A 21206-nucleotide genomic window follows, 5' to 3' on the forward strand; every position below is an offset into this window, starting at 1 on the left:
CAGGCCAGGGCTAAATCTGGTTGAAAGTAGAACTATTTCTGGTTTATAAATTTATGCACTCAATCCAGATAATTGACAAAATTTTCTTGGCTTACCTGCTAATTACAAAAATTATATTTCAAGCAAAACAATGGTCGTTTGCAGCAGGTAGGTTTCGAACCTACGCTGCAATAGAGAATCTGATTTCTAGTCAGAGAGCTTAATCGACAGACCAGGACTAAATCTGTTTGAAAGTTGAACTATTTCTGGTGATGTGCCATTTGAAATATAAGGGCATTATATTATTTTAAATTTATGAATTCAATCCCCATAATTGACAAAATTTTCTTAGCTGAGCTGCTAATTACAAAAATTATATTTCAAGCAAAACAATGGTCGTTTGCAGTAGGTAGGTTTCGAACCTATGCTGATAGAGAATCTGATTTCTAGTCAGACTCATCCGACAGACCAAGGCTAGATCTGTTTGAAAGTCGAACTATTTCTATTGATGTGCCATGCGTTGAAATATAAGGACATTATATTTTTTTAAATTTATGTAGTCAATCCCCATATTTGAGAAAAATTTCTGGGCTGAGCTGTTAATTAAAAAATATATATTTCAAGCAAAACAATGGCCGTTTGCAGTAGGTAGGTTTCGAACCTACACTGCCATAGAGAATCTGATTTCAAGTCATACGCCTTAACCGACAGATCAAGGCTAAATCTGTTTGAAAGTCGAACTATTTCTGGTGATGTGCCATGCGTTGAAATATAAGTAAATTATATTTTTATAAATTTATGTACTCAATCCCCATATTTAAGAAATATTTCTGGGCTGAGCTGTTAACTGAAAATTATATATTTCAAGCAAAACAATAGCCGTTTGCAGTAGGTAGGTTTCGAACTTACGCTGCCATAGAGAATCTGATTTCTAGTCAGACGCCTTAACCGACAGACCAGCGCTAAATCTGTTTGAAAGTAGAACTATTTCTGGTGATGTGCCATTTGAAATATAAGGGCATTTTATTGTTGTAAATTTATGCACTCAATCCAAATAATTGAATACATTCTTTGGGCTGAGCTGCTAATTACAACAATTATATTTCAAGCAATACAAATTTTCGTTTGCAGTAGGTAGGTTTCGAATCTACGCTGCCATGGAGAATCTGATTTCTAGTCAGACGCCTTAACCGACAGACAAGGGCTAAATCTGTTTGAAAGTCGAACTATTTCTGGAGATGTGCCATTTGAAATATAAGGGCATTATATTGTTATAAATTTATGGACTCAATCCCCATAATTGACCACATTTTTTTTGCTGAGCTGCAAATGACAAAAATTATATTTCAAGCAAAACACATTTTCGTTTGCAGTAGGTAGACGCTTTAACCGACAGACCAAGGCTAAATCTGTTTGAAAGTCGAACTATTTCTGGTATAAAATTCCATTATATTTTTATAAATTTATGCACTCAACCCCATATTTGAGAAAAATTTCTGATCTGAGCTGTTAATTAAAAAATATATATTTAAAGCAAAACAATGGCGGTTTGCAGTATGTTGGTTTCGAACCTACGCTGCCATGGAGAATCTGATTTCTAGACAGACGACTTAACGGACAGACCAAGGCTAAATCTGTTTGAAAGTCGAACTATTTCTGGTATAAAATTCCATTATATTTTTATAAATTTATGCACTCAACCCCATATTTGAGAAAAATTTCTGAGCTGAGCTGTTATTTAAAAAATATATATTTTAAGCAACACAATGGCCGTTTGCAGTAGGTAGGTTTCGAACCTACGCTGCCATGGAGAATCTGATTTCCAGACAGACGACTTAACGGACAGACCAAGGCTAAATCTGTTTGAAAGTAGAACTATTTCTGGTGATGTGCCATGCATTGAAATATAAGGCCATTATATTGTTATAAATGTATGCACTCAATCCCCATAATTGACAAAATTTTCTTGGCTGAGCTGCTAATTACAAAAATTATATTTCAAGCAAAACAATGGTCGTTTGCAGTAGGTAGGTTTCGAACCTATGCTGATAGAGAATCTGATTTCTAGTCAGACTCCTTATCCGACAGACGAAGGCTAGATCTGTTTGAAAGTCGAACTATTTCTATTGATGTGCCATGCGTTGAAATATAAGGACATTATATTTTTTTAAATTTATGTAGTCAATCCAAATATTTGAGAAAAATTTCTGGGCTGAGCTGTTAATTAAAAAATATATATTTCAAGCAAAACAATGGCCGTTTGCAGTGGGAAGGTTTCGAACCTACGCTGCTATAGGGAATCTGATTTCAAGTCAGACGTCTTAACCGACAGACCAAGGCTAAATCTGTTTAAAAGTCGAACTATTTCTGGTGATGTGCCATGCGTTGAAATATAAGTCCATTATATTTTTATAAATTTATGTTCTCACTCCCCATATTTAAGAAATATTTCTGGGCTGAGCTGTTAACTAAAAATTATATATTTCAAGCAAAACAATGGCCGTTTGCAGTGGGTAGGTTTCGAACCTACGCTGCCATAGAGAATCTGATTTCTAGTCAGACCCCTTAACCGACAGACCAGGGCTAAATCTGTTTGAAATTAGAACTATTTCCGGTGATGTGCCATTTGAAATATAAGGGCATTATACTGTTTTTAATTTATGAACTCAATCCCCATAATTGACAAAATTTTCTGGGATAAGCTGCTATTTACGAAAATTATATTTCAAGCAAAACAATGGTCGTTTGCAGTGGCGAACCTATGCTGATAGAGAAACTGATTTCTAGTCAGACGCCTTAGCCGACAGACCAAGGCTAAATCTGTTTGAAAGTCGAACTATTTCTGGTATATAAGGCCATTATATTTTTATAAATTTATACACTCAACCCCATATTTGAGAAAAATTTCTGAGCTGAGCTGTTAATTAAAAAATATGTATATTAAGCAAAACAATGGTCGTTTGCAGCAGGTAGGATTCGAACCTACGCTGCCATAGAGAATCTAATTTCGAGTCAGACACCTTAACCGATAGACCAAGGATAAATCTGTTTGAAAGTCGAACTATTATATTTTTATAAATTTATGCGCTCAATCCCAATATTTGAGAAAAATTTCTGGGCTGAGCTGTTAACTATAAAATATGTATTTCAAGCAAAACAAGTAATCGTTTAGAGTAGGTAGGTTTCGAATCTACGCTGTCATGGAGAATCTGATTTCTAGTCAGACGCTTTAACCGACTGACCAAGGCTAAACCTGCTTGAAAGTAGAACTATTTCTGGTGATGTGCCATGCGTTGAAATATAAGTAAATTATAATTTTATAAATTTATGTACTCAATTCCCATATTTGAGAAAAATTTCTGGGCTGAGCTGTTAATTAAAAAATATATATTTCAAGCAAAATAATGGCCGTTTGCAGTAGGTAGGTTTCAAACCTACGCTGCCATGGAGAATCTGATTTCTAGACAGACGCTTTTACGAACAGGAAAAGGCTAAATCTGTTTGAAAGTAGAACCATTTCTGGTGATGTGCCATGCTTTGAAATATAAGGGCATTATATTGTTATAAATTTATGCACTCAATCCCCATAATTGACAAAATTTTCTTGGCTGAGCTGCTAATTACAAAAATTATATTTCAAGCAAAACAATGGTCGTTTGCAGTAGGTAGGTTTCGAAACTATGCTGATAGAGAATCTGATTTTAGTCAGACGCCTTATCCGACAGACCAAGGCTAAATCTGTTTGAAAGTCGAACTATTTCTGGTGATGTGCCATGCGATGAAATATAAGTAAATTATATTCTTATAAATTTATGTACTCAATCCCCATATTTTAGAAAATTTTCTAAGCTGAGCTGTTAATTAAAAAATATGTATTTCAAGCAAAACAATTTCCGTTTGCAGTAGGTAGGTTTCGAACCTACGCTGCCATATTGAATCTGATTTCCAGTCAAACGCCTTAACCGACAGACCAGGGCTATATCTGTTTCAAAGTAGAACTATTTCTGGTGATGTGCTCTTTGGAATATAAGGGCATTATATTGTTATAAATTTATGCACTAAATCCTCATAATTGACAAAATTTTCTTGGATGAGCTGCTAATTACAAAAATTATATTTCAAGCAAAAGAATGGTCGTTTGCAGCAGGTAGGTTTCGAACCTACGCTGTCATAGAGAATCTGATTTCTAGTCAGACGCCTTAACCGACAGACCAGGGCTAAATCTGTTTGAAAGTAGAACTATTTCTGGTTTATAAATTTATGCACTCAATCCAGATAAATGACAAAATTTTCTTGGCTTACCTGTTAATTACAAAAATTATATTTCAAGCAAAACAATGGTCGTTTGCAGCAGGTAGGTTTCGAACCTACGCTGCAATAGAGAATCTGATTTCTAGTCAGAGAGCTTAATCGACAGACCAGGACTAAATCTGTTTGAAAGTTGAACTATTTCTCTTGATGTGCCATTTGAAATATAAGGGCATTATATTATTTTAAAATTTATGAACTCAATCCCCATAATTGACAAAATTTTCTGGGATAAGCTGCTATTTACGAAAATTATATTTCAAGCAAAACAATGGTCGTTTGCTGTAGGTAGGTTTCGAACCTATGCTGCCATGGAGAATCTGATTTCTAGACAGACGCCTTAACGGACAGACCAAGGCTAAATCTGTTTGAAAGTAGAAATATTTCTGGTGATGTGCCATGCATTGAAATATAAGGCCATTATATTGTTGTAAATTTATGCACTCAATCCCCATAATTGACAAAATTTTCTTGGCTGAGCTGCTAATTACAAAAATTATATTTCAAGCAAAACAATGGTCGTTTGCAGTAGGTAGTCAGACTCCTTATCCGACAGACCAAGGCTAGATCTGTTTGAAAGTCGAACTATTTCTATTGATGTGCCATGCGTTGAAATATAAGGACATTATATTTTTTTAAATTTATGTAGTCAATCCCCATATTTGAGAAAAATTTCTGGGCTGAGCTGTTAATTAAAAAATATATATTTCAAGCAAAACAATGGCCGTTTGCAGTAGGTAGGTTTCGAACCTACGCTGCCATAGAGAATCTGATTTCTAGTCAGACCCCTTAACCGACAGACCAGGGCTAAATCTGTTTGAAATTAGAACTATTTCCGGTGATGTGCCATTTGAAATATAAGGGCATTATATTGTTTTTAATTTATGAACTCAATCCCCATAATTGACAAAATTTTCTGGGATAAGCTGCTATTTACGAAAATTATATTTCAAGCAAAACAATGGTCGTTTGCAGTGGCGAACCTAGGCGAACCTATGCTGATAGAGAATCTGATTTCTAGTCAGACGCCTTAGCCGACAGACCAAGGCTAAATCTGTTTGAAAGTCGAACTATTTCTGGTATATAAGGCCATTATATTTTTATAAATTTATACACTCAACCCCATATTTGAGAAAAATTTCTGAGCTGAGCCGTTAACTAAAAAATATGTATATTAAGCAAAACAATGGTCGTTTGCAGCAGGTAGGATTCGAACCTACGCTGCCATAGAGAATCTAATTTCGAGTCAGACACCTTAGCCGATAGACCAAGGATAAATCTGTTTGAAAGTCGAACTATTATATTTTTATAAATTTATGCGCTCAATCCCAATATTTGAGAAAAATTTCTGGGCTGAGCTGTTAACTATAAAATATGTATTTCAAGCAAAACAGATAATCGTTTAGAGTAGGTAGGTTTCGAATCTACGCTGTCATGGAGAATCTGATTTCTAGTCAGACGCTATAACCGACTGACCAAGGCTAAATCTGCTTGAAAGTAGAACTATTTCTGGTGATGTGCCATGCGTTGAAATATAAGTAAATTATATTTTTATAAATTTATGTACTCAATTCCCATATTTGAGAAAAATTTCTGGGCTGAGCGGTTAATTAAAAAATATATATTTCAAGCAAAACAATGGCCGTTTGCAGTAGGTAGGTTTCAAACCTACGCTGCCATGGAGAATCTGATTTCTAGACAGACGCTTTTACGGACAGACCAAGGCTAAATCTGTTTGAAAGTAGAACCATTTCTGGTGCCATGCTTTGAAATATAAGGGCATTATATTGTTATAAATTTATGCACTCAATCCCCATAATTGACAAAGTTTTCTTGGCTGAGCTGCTAATTACAAAAATTATATTTCAAGCAAAACAATGGTCGTTTGCAGTAGGTAGGTTTCGAAAATATAAGCCTATCTAGGCAAACTATTGCCAGAAGAGTAGAAGATATAAATGTGGATATAACTGACCAATTATTACATAATATACAATGTTATTATATAATATACAATAGCTCTGGACGAAAGTTGCGATGTAAAAGATACTGCAGAATTGTTAATTTTTATCAGAGCTTTAAATGATGATTTTAAAATCTTGGAAGAAGTTTTAGAAATTGTTCCAATGAAAGATACAACAACGGGCGAAGATCTGTTCCAGGATTTTTAAAATTGTTTTTTATTGACTGGAAAAAATTGGTGAATGTTACAACAGACGGAGCACCAAACATGACAAGAAAAAATATAGGAGTAATTAAATGCATTGAAGATAAAATTTTCGAAATCGATCCCAATCATAAAATTATACCAATACACTGCATTATTCATCAACATGTCCTATGTAAAAATGTTTCAAAAATCGATCATGTTACCAAAATAGTTGTAAAATTAGTAAATTTCTTAAGAGCCAAAGGATTAAATCATAGATAATTCATTGATTTCCTTGAAGAACTTAATACCACATATTCCGATGTAATATACTACAATAAAATCCGTTGGTTGAGCTTGGGAAAGGTATTAAAGCGTGTGTGGGAGCTTCAAGAGGAAATACGAATTTTTTTTAGTGCTCAAAGAAAATGATGAGTTTCCTGAATTAACAGATCCAGATTGGCTTGGTGATTTGGCTTTCTCTCTAGACATATTCACATATTTACACGAATTCAACACAAGTTTACAAGGAAAAAAATTATTTGCTTATGATTTAATGCAGAAATTAAAAGGTTTTAAAATGAAACTTCTACTTTTTTCCACGAATCTTGCTGAAAGCAAATTTGATCATTTCCCATCCTTAAAGACCATTTCCGCAATAATTTTAAAAGAAAAAGCTCAAATGTATACTGAAAATATTCTGGCATTACGACTTGATTTTGAAAACAAATTCGAATATTTTAACAGAATAGATAAAATATTGTCGATTGTTAGAAATACATTTACTGCAAATATTGAAGAAGCTTCTCTAGATATTTAATTAGAATTAATTGCGTTACAGTCTGATCAATTATTGCATGATAAATATCGAGAAGAGGAAGATAATTTGTGTAATTTTTATAAGCAAATGGATAGTAAAAAATCTTGCCAAAAAATATTTAGTAATATTTAGTTCAACTTATATTTGCGAACAGACATTTTCTTTAATGAATCACAATAAAAGTCCTACAAGATCGATATTAAATGATTTACACTTGGAGGCTGTATTAAGATTAGCCACCACAGAAATTAAACCTGACATTAAAAAGATTATAAACGAGGCAAACCGCCTCGATATTTCTCATTAATTATTATAGTATATTTGTTATTATTAAAATGTTTATTTTGTATTATTCTATATAGATATTTGCTGTAAGTTGCCTATGATTTATAATTATTCATACATAGAAGTATATATATATATATATATATATATATATATATATATATATATATATATATATATATATATATATATATATATATATATATATATATATATATATATATATATATATATATATATATATATATATATATATATATATATATATATATATATATATATATATATATATATATATATATATATATATATATATATATATATATATATATATATATATATATATATATATATATATATATATACTTCTATGTATGAATAATTATAAATCATAGGCAACTTACAGCAAATATCTATATAGAATAATACAAAATAAACATTTTAATAATAACAAATATACTATAATAATTAATGAGAAATATCGAGGCGGTTTGCCTCGTTTATAATCTTTTTAATGTCAGGTTTAATTTCTGTGGTGGCTAATCTTAATACAGCCTCCAAGTGTAAATCATTTAATATCGATCTTGTAGGACTTTTATTGTGATTCATTAAAGAAAATGTCTGTTCGCAAATATAAGTTGAACTAAATATTACTAAATATTTTTTGGCAAGATTTTTTACTATCCATTTGCTTATAAAAATTACACAAATTATCTTCCTCTTCTCGATATTTATCATGCAATAATAATATCTAGAGAAGCTTCTTCAATATTTGCAGTAAATGTATTTCTAACAATCGACAATATTTTATCTATTCTGTTTAAATATTCGAATTTGTTTTCAAAATCAAGTCGTAATGCCAGAATATTTTCAGTATACATTTGAGCTTTTTCTTTTAAAATTATTGCGGAAATGGTCTTTAAGGATGGGAAATGATCAAATTTGCTTTCAGCAAGATTCGTGGAAAAAAGTGGAAGTTTCATTTTAAAACCTTTTAATTTCTGCATTAAATCATAAGCAAATAATTTTTTTCCTTGTAAACTTGTGTTGAATTCGTCTAAATATGTGAATATGTCTAGAGAGAAAGCCAAATCACCAAGCCAATCTGGATCTGTTAATTCAGGAAACTCATCATTTTCTTTGAGCACTAAAAAAAATTCGTATTTCCTCTTGAAGCTCCCACACACGCTTTAATACCTTTCCCAAGCTCAACCAACGGATTTTATTGTAGTATATTACATCGGAATATGTGGTATTAAGTTCTTCAAGGAAATCAATGAATTATCTATGATTTAATCCTTTGGCTCTTAAGAAATTTACTAATTTTACAACTATTTTGGTAACATGATCGATTTTTGAAACATTTTTACATAGGACATGTTGATGAATAATGCAGTGTATTGGTATAATTTTATGATTGGGATCGATTTCGAAAATTTTATCTTCAATGCATTTAATTACTCCTATATTTTTTCTTGTCATGTTTGGTGCTCCGTCTGTTGTAACATTCACCAATTTTTTCCAGTCAATAAAAAACAATTTTAAAAATCCTGGAACAGATCTTCGCCCGTTGTTGTATCTTTCATTGGAACAATTTCTAAAACTTCTTCCAAGATTTTAAAATCATCATTTAAAGCTCTGATAAAAATTAACAATTCTGCAGTATCTTTTACATCGCAACTTTCGTCCAGAGCTATTGTATATTATATAATAACATTGTATATTATGTAATAATTGGTTAGTTATATCCACATTTATATCTTCTACTCTTCTGGCAATAGTTTGCCTAGATAGGCTTATATTTTCGAAACCTACCTACTGCAAACGACCATTGTTTTGCTTGAAATATAATTTTTGTAATTAGCAGCTCAGCCAAGAAAACTTTGTCAATTATGGGGATTGAGTGCATAAATTTATAACAATATAATGCCCTTATATTTCAAAGCATGGCACCAGAAATGGTTCTACTTTCAAACAGATTTAGCCTTGGTCTGTCCGTAAAAGCGTTTGTCTAGAAATCAGATTCTCCATGGCAGCGTAGGTTTGAAACCTACCTACTGCAAACGGCCATTGTTTTGCTTGAAATATATATTTTTTAATTAACCGCTCAGCCCAGAAATTTTTCTCAAATATGGGAATTGAGTACATAAATTTATAAAAATATAATTTACTTATATTTCAACGCATGGCACATCACCAGAAATATATATATATATATATATATATATATATATATATATATATATATATATATATATATATATATATATATATATATATATATATATATATATATATATATATATATATATATATATATATATATATATATATATATATATATATATATACGAGTATATATACTTCTATGTATTTGTTATATCATTTATAGTCTCATAATAAAAATTTGTTCATTTTTTGTTTAAAATTTTTGTATTTTTTATTATAATGTTAATTTTATAATTATTATATATTATATATGGGTATTTGTTACGTTATTTATATTTTCATAATAAAATTTTGTTCATTTTTTGATTAAAATTTTTGTATTTTTTACGCCTGGCCCGCGAAAAAAAATTTTTTTTCAATCCGGCCCGTGACAAAAAACCGTTGGCCATGCCTGGTATATCCTATCCAAAGTTAAATATGAACTATCACAAAATCCCATTTAATCATACCTCGAACTGGATGCAAAATCGACAAATCTATTAATTTCTAATCGAGATAAAGCAGCTAGTTGAGCTTTGAAATTCGACCACCAAACTAAAACATCTTGTGGTCTTTCTTTATCCCAATCCAATTGGTGCTTGGGCCAATTGAATTGTATATTTTAAGAGAAAACATACATGAGCTAAAAATCCCAATTGGTCGAACATCCTTGCTAATTCCGATAGGATGAATCTTTTAGAAGGTCGGACCTTAATCTCGACATTGTATGTTAATATATCTCTGACAGGATTCCATCTTAACCCTAAGATTTTGATACCTGTCTGCTCGCTACTGAAATCTAAGGCCTTCTGATGTTCAGAATCTACAGGAATGGATTCTAGCAAACTTCGATACATTTTCGCAATGTGAAGGATGTGATGACAGGACCTCTGCCAACTCCGATTGCAGGTGTAGGGCAGTAAAGTGGAAGCACCAATGGAGACATCATCGATATAAATGTCTGACTAAAGGACCTTACAAACTTCGGGAAAGTTTAATTTTTCGTCCGTGACTAATTGGGCGATACAACGAAGCGCCAAGAAGGGACTACTAGGGGCGCCAAAACAAAGTGTCACTAATTTATAATCTTCCGCAGGTTGTTCCGCAGAAGAGCACCAAAGGATGCGCTGAACATCTTGGTTCTTGGGTACTAAAGCGATTTGAATGTAGATTTGTCTAAGGTCAGAGGAAAAAGGATATTTGTAACGCTAAAAGTTGATAGGAGTTTTGCGTATATCTTGCTGCAGCTTTTTCGCAGAGTACAAAGTATCATTCAAACAGATACCACCAACATTGCGCATTGCACAAACGACGCGCAAACTCGTACTGTCCGTTTTGAACACTGAATGTTGCGGCAGGTAGTAACCTTTGGAGGGCTGCTTCTCGGAAGATTTATAAATTTCCTCCATAAACCCAGAGTCCAAATAATATTTCCTGAATGCCAATCGAATCCCCAAATGTAGGTTTCGGTCCGTTAAAGGAAAGAGCGACTGTAAATCGACCAGACTGGTCCCGAGAATAGTTTTCCAAGACGTGCTTCTCACAAGCTAGATCTTCTGGAGAATCAAAAGGCACTTGCGGAACATCTTCTAACTCCCAGAGCCTCTTCAAGTCGTCTTTATAGTCGATCTTCAACCTACTTTATAGTCTATCTTCTACCTCTACTAAATCAGTAGAACCGATATTTTTCGAAACGAGGCTCACCGACAGAACCAACCTTTGGAGCATGTAAAGTTGGATTTCGAGAGAAAAAATGTTTATTAATTTATACGTTAGATGAGCTAGCGTTGGAAATCGTTTCCAGAGTGGTACATTGATTCTCCAGAAATGATTTTAAATTCGAATATTGTGGTATCTCTTTCGAAGCATTTTCCAATTCAAAAACCTCTTGGATTGTTATCGAATCTAATTTTTTTTGAACGATCTGAATATTTCAAAATGACCATTCTTCTAAGTGAAGCAACAAATGAGGAAGGCTTTGTTTATCAAACGCCTGGATCTGCGGAAGATAAAAGTTTGGAAGTAGTTATTAAAAATACTGAAGATGACTACAATGAGGTCGACCCTGAAATAATGAGCGACTATTACTTCGACACAAAGTTTCACGGAGGAAACTACAAAAGTCATGAACCCACCCATAGCTATCGGGGGAAATTACATTCAATTCAACAAAATTAAAAAATTCACATTCTGCCGTACGTGTGGGTCCACTTTGCCGAGATTCTCCATCAAAACCACTTCGGACATCATAAACACCACATTGACTTCAAAATGGATTAGAAACTGTGCAAATCTGTTGCGATTAACATTGACGACAACATGAGAATTTTAAAAAAGCAAAATGACCGCAAGAAATCGTGCCGGATCATCATCATCATTTGGCTTTCATCAAGATTACCATTTTTATTATCTACGGTATGGTACCCACAAAAAATATCAGGGCACTTTCGATTTCTGCTGGTGCAACAATTGAGCAGGACTTCACCGATCAAACCCCCAGTTGGGAGGAATGCTACAGTTCGGAAGTGATTATAATTATAATAAGTGATAGAAAATAACTACAGCGATGTCGAGCCTGAAAATATAAGTGACGGTTCCTTTTTTACCGATTCCGATGAAGGTATTGTCCTGCGTATCGAAAATTACTATACAGATGAACCAAAATCTTCGACTTAAAGTTTCACGGAGGAAACTACAACTTAGTTTCAAATGCCTTATAATTTAATCGACTTGAACATTTTTTTTCGATCACTATTTTGTTGTTAACTATTAAAAATTAACTATTAAAAAATTGGGGTGTAGGGGTTATGTCGGAGAGGCAGTACCTTTTGTTGGGGACGATCACTCCAAGCGTCGTAAGACGGGCGGAGGTCTCAGACAACTGGTCCTCACGAGACACCCAACTCTCACTTGTTGGCTCCAAACGCCACACCCCGGCACACTGTGTTGACCCACAGACTAAACCAAGTGAGGGTAGCCAGATATGGTGAAACTGCAGCGTCTGGCCCAGAATGGGCGGCTGCAAACAGCGTCTGTTCCCCATGTTAGGGGCGGCTGAAAAAAAATCCAGGAAAGCAACGGGAAACTACCTGGATCATATATATTCCCCAAGACATCACAATGCATATACAAAAACAAACAACGGCCCTCAGTCCCAGGCACCCCTTTAATTTTGCTCCGAGAAGAATAAAATTTTTGCGAAAGATCAATGTCGATTAAGTCCCCCCCCCCAGCCCCCCATTTAATTATAATTAAGCCTTTTTTTTAAATTTGGCAGTGTCTCACAAAAATCGTTCCTGATGCCAAACGATACAACTTAGATGATATTTTTTGGTATTGTCAGATAGAGGAAGAATCAAAGTATATAATGCACAAATTTCAAATTTTTAAAATTATAAATAATTGAGATATTAAACTTTCAAAATTAACCATCGATTTTCGAGTCGCTTTTTCACCGCAGAATGGAATTTCAAGGTGATTTCTCAAATATGTATGCGGAGGTTTTCAAGGATGAGAAATTCGAATTTGGAATTAGTTTTTGACAAAAGTTATTTTTAGTGCTCTGAAAATGGCCTTCTGATAAAACAAAACGTCGGATATAATTTTAAATCATTATATCGTCTTCAGCGCACCACAAAACCCTCAGAACCACTTCAAATTTCAATTATTACGAATTAGTGCTCTGAAGGTGGCTTCCTGATAAAATGAAAAGTCGGACACAATTTTAAATCATGGCATCGTCTTCAGCGCACCTCAACACCCCCGAAACCACCTTAAAATTCAAATTATTACAAATTAATGCCCTGAAGATGGCTTCCTGTCAAAACGAAACGTCAGACATAATTTTAAATTATGGCATCGTCTTCAGCGCACCTCAAAATCAACGGAGCCACGTTCAAATTGCAATTGTTACGAATTGGTTGATGAAATAATAGACATGATGGAAGAGCGAAGAACATATAAGAACAGAAATGCGCAAAAATATAAAGAGGTGAACACAAGAATAAGAAGAGAAATAAGACAAGCTAAACAAAGATGGCTGACAGAAAAATGCGAGGAAATAGAAGAGCTACAGCGGAGGAACGACCACGGTGCGATGCACAAGAAAGTAAGAGAAGTGACCGGGAAAATCAAAAGCAAACAAACGACATCAATCGTCAATAACAACAACAGATACATCCATGACCCCGAGGAACTTAAGAAATACTGGGAATCATATATACAAAACCTATTTGAAAGTGCAGATACAAGAGACTATGATATAACCAGAGAACTAGAGACAGCGCCAGAGATTCTCAAGGAAGAAGTAATTCGAGCCATCAGAATGTGTAAAGCGGGAAAGAGTGCTGGTCCAGATGATATACACATAGAAATAATAAAACTACTGGACGAAACAAACATAGCAATTCTTGTGAAGCTTTTTAATAATATTTACAGAACAGGCATAATACCCGAAGGCTGGCTGAAATCCATGTTTATACCTATACCGAAGAAAATGAACGCGAAGAAATGCGACGAGTACAGACTAATAAGCTTGATGAGTCAATTACTTAAACTATTTCTAAAGATTGTTCATGCAAGAATATACAAGAAATGCGAGCAAGATATCAGCCAAACGCAATTCGGCTTCCGTGAAAACTTGGGAACCAGAGAAGCTTTATATAGCATGACAGTCCTTTTTCAGAAATGTAACGATCGACAACGGAAGATTTACGCTTGCTTCATAGATTATGAAAAGGCTTTTGATAGAGTGGAACATGTACAACTCATTAAAATGCTAGAAAGAAAGAGATTAGACAAACAAGACATCCAGATTATCAAAAATTTGTACTGGCACCAACATCCAACATCCAACGAGGGGTACGACAGGGATGTGTATTATCGCCCCTATTATTCAACTTATACTCGGAAAGCAATTTCGCGGAGGCCCTGCAGGAGGAAACTGATGGTATTAAGATCAATGGACAGATCATTAACAATCTGCGATATGCAGACGATACGGTGATCATTGCCGACATGCCAGAAGGACTCCAACGGCAACTAACAAAATTAAGCATAACGGGAGAAAGGCTTGGCCTCAAAATAAACGTTGGCAAGACCAAAGTAATGGTTATTAGCAAATCTCGAGAGCCTCCACCAAGCACATCAATAAATGGAAAGGACATCGGAGTGGTCGAAAACTTCAAATATCTTGGAACTTGGATAAACTGTCACTTGGATCCTGAACCAGAAATAAGAGCCAGAATAGAAAACGCAAGGGGCACATTCAACAACATGAAACACCTGCCATGTGATCCTGCACTTAACTTTGAGCTGAGATATAGATTTGTAAGATGCTACATCCACTCTGTATTGCTGTACGGGTGCGAGGTTTGGACGCTAAAAGTAAACACCATAAACAAAATAGAAGCGTTCGAAATGTGGACCTTGCGACGGCTCCTTAAAGTCCCATGGACAGCACGTGTAACCAACGACGAAATATTGAGAAGAACACAACAGGAGAGGGAACTGCTAACAATTGTCAAGAGAAGAAAAACGGCATACCTTGGCCACATAATGCGAAGCAGTAAATATACCCTACTTAAACTAATAATGGAAGGCGAGATTGAAGGACGACGGGGGATAGGGAGAAGAAAACATTCCTGGCTAAAGAACATTCGTGATATTCGTGATTGGACTGGCCTGAATGCCCACACCCTGTTCCAGGTTGTTAAGGACCGAGCGGAATTTGCTGAGATTGTATCCAACCTTCACTAGTGGAGATGGTACCTTGAGAAGAAGACGAATTGGTACTCTGAAGATCTCTTCCAGCTAAAACGAAACGTCGGACACAATTTAAAATCATTGCATCTTCAGCGCACCTCAAAACCCCCAGAATCACTTTGAAACTTCAATTATTACGAAGTAGTGCTCTGAAGATGGCTTTCTGCTAAAAAGAAACGTCGGACACAATTTTAAATCATTGCATCGTCTTCAGCGCACCTCAAAACACCCGAAACCACTTTCAAATCCAATTATTACGAATTAGTGCTCTGAAGATGGTTCCCTATTAAAACGAAACGTCGGATACAATTTTAAATCATTGCATCGTCTTCAGCGCACCTCAAGACTCCCTAAACCACCTTCAAATTCTAATTATTACAAATTAATGCTCTGAAGATTGACTTTTTGCTAAAACGAAACGTCAGACACAATTTTAAATCATTGCATTGTCTTCAGCGCACCTCAAAACCCCCGAAACCACCTTCTAATTCTAATTATTACGAATTAGTGCTCTGAAGGTGTCTTCCTGGTAAAACGAAACGTCGGACACAATTTTAAATCGTTGCATCGTCTTCAGCGCACCTCAAAACACCCGAAACCACTTTCAAATCCAATTATTACGAATTAGTGCTCTGAAGATGGTTCCCTATTAAAACGAAACGTCTGACACAATTTTAAATCGTTGCATCGTCTTCAGCGCACCTCAAAACACCCGAAACCACTTTCAAATCCAATTATTACGAATTAGTGCTCTGAAGATGGTTCCCTATTAAAACGAAACGTCGGACACAATTTTAAATCATTGCATCGTCTTCAGCGTACCTCAAGACTCCCTAAACCACCTTCAAATTCTAATTATTACAAATTAATGCTCTGAAGATTGACTTTCTGCTAAAACGAAACGTCAGACACAATTTTAAATCATTGCATCGTCTTCAGCGCAGCTCAAAACCCCCGAAACCACCTTCTAATTCTAATTATTACGAATTAGTGCTCTGAAGGTGTCTTCCTGGTAAAACGAAACGTCGGACACAATTTTAAATCGTTGCATCGTCTTCAGCGCACCTCAAAACCACCTTCAAATTTTAATTATAACAAATTAATGCTCTGAAGATTGACTTCTTGCTAAAACGAAACGTCGGACACAATTTTAAATCATTGCATCGTCTTCAGTGCACTTCAAAAACCCCGGAACTACCTTCACATTCCAATTATTACGAATTAGTGCTCTGAAGATGGCTTCCTGGTAAAACGAAACGTCAGGCACAATTTGAAATCATTGCATCGTCTTCAGCGCACCAAAAAACTCCCGTAACCATCTTTGATACCGTTATCATTGACGACGTTATTCCAACCAAATTCTATAATGAAATAAGCCTCCGACGACATGCAGAGCTTGCTATTTAAAGTCAAACGCATAGACCAATAGGATTAAAGCTTAGGAAAATTGCACCTATAATCGTCGAACCAATCAGAATAAAGATTCAAATAAATCTCATAGCCTACTCCTGAATTAGAAACATTATTCTCAGAATATTTACATTTCTAGTTTTTTTTTAATACTTACGTTGCTCCGAGAGGGTTGAATTTTTTTTCAAGATGGAGGTTAATAAGGTCTATTCGCAGATACTATAAAATCCCCCGCAACCCCATTTTTAGTTAATATTTCCGGTTTATTGTTTCAATGTTCGTCATAATTTTCTTTTAAAATTTAGATTTTTAATTTTTTAAAATACTTACGTTGCTCCGAGAAGGTTGAAATTTTTATCAAAGATGGAGATCAATGAGGTTTATTCACAGATACCATAAAATTCCCTCCACCTCCTCCATTTAAATAGTTATTTTTTAAAAATTTGCAGCCTCACGCATGAATCGCTCTCGGCGGCAAACGGTGTGACTAGTGAAAATCTTTTTGGTATCATTTGGTAAAGCATTTAACGCATAAATTTCAACTATTCAAAATACTAAGTAAATAAGATATAAAACGTTAAAAATTGATCATAAGAGACACATCAATGAGGTCTATCCGCAGATCTAGAATGTTCGCCACAATCCCCCATTTTCGGTTAATATTTGAAAATTTGTTTTTTCCATATTTATGTTTTTGTTCAAGAATTTTAGATTTTTAATTTTTTAAAATATTTACTTTTCTCCGAGAAGATTGAAATTTCACAGAGGTCAATGAGGTCAATTCGTAAATACCATAAAGTCTGCTTCCAGCCCCCCCCCCCCTTATTAGTTAATATTCCCAATTTATAATTTTCATGGATATCGTGATACTCCTCAAAAATTCCCATTTTCATTTTTTTTAATACCTACGTTGCTTCGAAAAGATTAAAATTTTTTTTTGAAGATGGAGGTCAATGAGGACTATCCATAGAAATTTGTCCTCCCCAGCTCCTACCATTTAATTATAAATAATAATTAATACTATTTTTTTAAAAATTGCAGTCTACAACAAAAACCGTTCCCGACCAAAAGTCATACAACTTGAGAAACATCTTTTGGTATCGTTAAATAGAGAAAAGACTGAAACACATAACCTAAAGACTATAGAAATATAAAACATTTTATCAAGCAACTGACTACTTTTTTTTTTAATACCCCCGACATCCTATCTTCGTGCCAAATTTCAGCCGGATCGGTTAATATCGACCTCGATCCAAAATTCTTTCCAAAAATTTGTTTTTAATTTATTAAAATACCTACGTTACTCCGAGAAGATTGAAATTTTTACGAAATATGACGGTCGATGAGATCTATGCGTATATACCCTAAAGTGTCCCCCAGCCCCCTACATTGAATTATAATTAAGCATTTTTTAAAAATTTGCAGCGTCTCACAAAAACCTTTCCCGACCGCAAACGGTACGACCTACATAAGACTTTTTGGTATAATCGGATAGAGGAAGAAAGGTAGATAACGTATAAATTTGAAATTCTGAAAATTTTAAATAAGCGAGATATTGAAGTTTCAAAATTGACAATCGATTTTCGGGCATGTAACGAACACTCACAGTAGTCCCACCTGGACGTACCATCGTAGGCCCAGACCGCTGTGTCAGTACTGACGCGAGTGTCAGTCGGCAACGAGTTGATACAGAGATTTTACCGCGTATAACCGTTTAAATTCTGTTTTCATCCCAACAAACTCTTCCTACCCATTTTATAATAATAAATACCGTTTGCTTGAATGAACTTTGGGCCAGTTGTGGAAGAAAAACGATTTGTAACGTCGTGCGCCGTAAGGTCGAATATCGGTCAGCGGTGTAAGGACAACGAAAATTCAGTATTGTGACAAGAACTAAGAACTGTTTGTGACTAGATTTGGCATAGCAGGTTTCTGTCGCCTGGTAACCAAAAATCGAAGTTAGTAAAAAAAAAACTCGCTTATTAATCACTAGAGTTTGTCGGTGAGTGAGTTTTTTGAATCAATTGTCGTTGAAAGTTCGCTGTGTCGTAGAAAGAGGATTATTCTTATTGGTTCAGAAGCTCATCGCGGGAAGCCCCGATGATCATGGCAAAGGGCAGCGTAACACTTTCCAAAGAACAGTTCGAAATTTTGATTTCTAAGTTAGGAAACGCTAACCTACAACCCGGGGGCAGCTTCGCGTCTTGTCGTTCGAGATTCCATTGCGGTAAAGACAGTAGTGTCGAGGCATTTATAGATGCCGTTGAGACTTATAAACAATGTGCAAACGTATCCGATGCCAATGCGTTACGCGGGTTTTCTATGTTGGCTGATGGATCTGTACACAACCCTGAAATGAAGATTACCAGAGTTGACGTACTGTTGAGAGATCGACGTATCCCCACTACTTTCATAGCATTACCCAACGCTGATAAAACGCTGCTGGGTGTTGATTTTCTTACAGATGCCTGCGTCAGTCTCAATATAAGCCAACAAAAAATTACCGATGAACCGCAAGTCACGTACTCATTACACTTCGAAACATCAGTAACTCGTTCTAAACGTGTTCCTTCAATTATCGAAATATCCTCACTAAATGTTTTAAGGCTAGACGAAGGTTCAATGCTCATCTCTGAGCAAAAGCAGACCTTGTCAGCCCTAATATCGGATAACCAGGATATTTTTGCAGCAGGGGGAGATCCAACTCCATATGCAGAGCATCAAATCGACACTGGAACACATGCACCCATTTCAGTACCACCTTATAGAATGACACCGGCAAATAAGGAAAGACTGAGACTGAAACTCATAAGTTTCTGGAAGATGAGGTAATCGAAGAGTGTGAATCCGCCTGGACTGCACCAGTCGTGCTTGTGCCTAAGAAGGACGGAGGTAACCGTCTATGTATAGAATATCGCGCTCCGAATTCTCGAACCAACCCTGTCTCTTATCCGTTGCCGCGAATGGACGATTTGCTACACGCAACCAAAAGGACGATATTCATGACCACCCTAGACTTACGTGCGGGTTATCTCCAAGTTAGAGTTAGCCCGGAATATCGTGACAAAACTACGTTTGTCACCCCGTTCGGAACATACCGTTATATAGTGATGCCATTCGGACTACGAAACGCGCTGGCCACGTTTCAAAAATTTATAGACCGTTTTCGTAGTGGACTACAGTACATAGTTCTTCTAGCGTATCTAGACGATTTGTTCATTTTATCTGAGACATTCGAAAGTCACTTGTCGGACTTAAAAAATGTATTCGACCGGTTAAAGCTGTTCAAGTTTCGCATCAACCGTGATAAATGTACATTCGCTAGCGCGCGAGTCAAGTACTTAGGACATATTATCACCGTCGACGGAATTGAAGTGGACAGTGAAAAGACTGCAGCTATCACCCACATGAATCCTTCTACCACTGTCAAATAGGTCCAGTCCTTTATTCATAGTTGTTCCTGGTACAAAAAATTCATCGATAAATTTGCAGACATATCGCGACCGCTAACGAATTTGTTAAAGAAGAACGCCACCTGGGTCTGGAGCGCGACACAACAGAATGCGTTCGAGCTACTGAAGGCTGCACTTACCAGCGCCCTCATCCTGTAACAAGACGACGAAACGAAGTCCTACATCCTACGCACTGACGCCTCAGCATATGCCCTGGGAGCCGTTCTCCTGCAAGGTGAAGGAGAAAACGAACACCCGATAGAATATGCTAGCAGATTGTTGACCCCCGCCGAGAGAAACTACACTACTACTGAGCGAGAGGCTCTAGCAGTCGTATGGAGTTTGAGCAAATTTCGAGGATACCTGGAGAGTTCTTCGGTAATCGTGGCTACCGACCACCAACGCCTGAGGTGGTTGCTCAGCCTGAAAACACCAACAGGGCCACTTGCTCGTTGGGCACTACTAATAAAAAGCTACAATATAAAAATTGAGTATCTACTCGGAAAACAGAATAATCTGGCTGATATGCTGTCCAGGCCAAATTGCTCCCATGGTAACACAACGGCCACATGTGACATTTGCTACGTAAGCTTAGATATGCCCAGAAGATCATCAGATGGCATCCGTAATGAACAGTTGAATGACCCCGAACTAAAAAAGATCATAGAAACTTTCGAGAACAGCGAAAACGATGATTATGATAAATGGACAGCGCGTAAGATGAGTGTGGAAAGGCTCAACTAGTGGTGCCTGCCCATGAAAGTGTCAAAATACTACAGGAACAGCATGACTCTCCCACAGCCGGACACTACGGAGTAGAGCGAACATATCATAA

This window comes from Cylas formicarius, unplaced genomic scaffold (genome assembly GCF_029955315.1).
Source record: "Cylas formicarius isolate icCylForm1 unplaced genomic scaffold, icCylForm1.1 PGA_scaffold_25__1_contigs__length_1324815, whole genome shotgun sequence".
Classification (NCBI taxonomy): domain Eukaryota; kingdom Metazoa; phylum Arthropoda; class Insecta; order Coleoptera; family Brentidae; genus Cylas; species Cylas formicarius.